Source organism: Chiloscyllium plagiosum, unplaced genomic scaffold, assembly GCF_004010195.1.
Source record: "Chiloscyllium plagiosum isolate BGI_BamShark_2017 unplaced genomic scaffold, ASM401019v2 scaf_1710, whole genome shotgun sequence".
NCBI classification, from domain to species: domain Eukaryota; kingdom Metazoa; phylum Chordata; class Chondrichthyes; order Orectolobiformes; family Hemiscylliidae; genus Chiloscyllium; species Chiloscyllium plagiosum.
In genome coordinates, this window is record NW_025213941.1 from 6051 (window position 1) to 8231 (window position 2181).

Genomic DNA, 2181 nt, shown 5'->3' on the forward strand with positions numbered 1-2181 from the left:
AATCCCAATCTACTCAGTCTCTCCTCATAATGCAACCCCCTCAACTCCGGAATCAACCCAGTGAACCTCCTCTGCACCCCCTCGGGTGCCGATATATCCTTTCTCAAGTAAGGAGACCAAAAGGGGTGGCACGGTGGCTCACACTGCTGCCACACAGCGCCAGAGACCCGGGTTCGATTCCACCCTCGGGTGACTGACTGTGTGGAGTTTGCACATTATCCCCCTGTCTGCGTGGGTTTCCTCCCACAGTCCAAAGATGTGCAGGTTAGGGTGGGTTGGCCATGCTAAGTTTCCCCATAGTGTTTAGGAATGTTAGATTAGGTGCATTAGTCAGGGGTAAATATAGGGTAGGGGACTGGGACTGGTGGGTTACTCTTCAGAGGGTCAGTGTGGACTTGTTGGGCTGAAGGGCCTGTTTCCATGCTATAGGGATTCTAATTCTAAAACCCATAGACAGGACACCAGGTGTGGCCTCACCAGCACCCTGTACATCTGCAGCATAACCTCCCTGTCTTTAAACCCCATCCCTCCAACAAAGAAGGACAATATTCTATTTGCCACATTAATTACCTGTTGTACCTGCAGACTGTGATTGATCCATAAGGACACCCAGGTCCCTGTGCACAGCAGAATGCTGAAAACTTTCACCACCCTCTAATGTGTCTCCCTGGCCAGCTGGAATTACACAGGCACATAACGCACCAAGCTGAGAAAGTGTCGTCACTGCTATGACATAGGGGAACGTGACAGCTGACTGTGTTGGAGTGATACTGACTAAGGAAGCAGGGCTGCTCCCCACTGTCTGATCCACCAAACCTGGCCTAACAAAGGGAGGCCATCGAAATGCAGGCAGACTCAAGATTTAGGATGGAAACCACAAATGCTGGAGATCACAGCATCCAAGGAGAGAAAGCAAGCTAACGTTTCAAGTCGAGATAACTGTTCATTAGAGCTGAAACCCCATCAGGATCCTCGGGAACTTTCAAAGCAAATGGAGCCAACCAGAGGCCATTCTGCTGCTGTCGTGCCGATCCCCCTCTCTATCTTTATACAATCCAATACTGCCACAGTTTACCCCCATGGTCCATCAGGAAGACTGCACGTTTTCTCTTCAGGCCCTCCCTCAACTCTGTCTGTCTTCAGGATGGGCCAGACCATTCACTATCCCATCAGCCCCTGGGGGGAGGGAAGAGTCCATTTCCATCTCCTCTCAGTTATCAACACCACCAGGGTCACCACCAGGGTCACCCCCGCCCCCCCCGCCCCGCCCGCCCACCCCGCCATTAGGAGATGTGAGGGACCATCAGGAGGTGTGAGGGTCCATCAGGAGGTGTGAGGGTCCATCAGTGGGTATGAGGGTCCATCGGTGGGTGTGAGAGACCATCGGTGGGTGTGAGGGACCATCAGTGGGTGTGAGGGACCATCAGTGGGTGTGAGGGACCATCAGTGGGTGTGAGGGACCATCGGTGGGTGTGAGAGACCATCGGTGGGTGTGAGAGACCATCGGTGGGTGTGAGGGACCATCGGTAGGAGTGAGGGTCCATCGGTGGGTGTGAGGGTCCATCGGTAGGTGTGAGGGTCCATCAGTGGGTGTGAGGGTCCATCAGTAGGTGTGAGGGTCCATCAGTAGGTGTGAGGGACCATCAGTGGGTGTGAGGGTCCATCAGGAGGTGTGAGGGTCCATCGGTGGGTGTGAGGGTCCATCGGTGGGTGTGAGGGTCCATCGGTGGGTGTGAGGGTCCATCAGTGGGTGTGAGGGACCATCAGTGGGTGTGAGGGACCATCAGTGGGTGTGAGGGACCCTGAAGGAGTGCCGCACTGTCGGAGGGTCAGTGCTGAGGGAGTAGGCACTGTTGTAGGGTCAGTGCTGAGGGAGTGGTGCACTGTCGGAGGGTCAGTGCTGAGGGAGTGGGCACTGTTGTAGGGTCAGTGCTAAGGGAGTGGTGCACTGTCGGAGGGTCAGTGCTGAGGGAGTGGGCACTGTTGTAGGGTCAGTGCTGAGGGAGTGGTGCACTGTCGGAGGGTCAGTGCTGAGGGAGTGGGCACTGTTGTAGGGTCAGTGCTGAGGGAGTGGTGCACTGTCGGAGGGTCAGTGCTGAGGGAGTGGGCACTGTTGTAGGGTCAGTGCTGAGGGAGTGGTGCACTGTCGGAGGGTCAGTGCTGAGGGAGTGGGCACTGTTG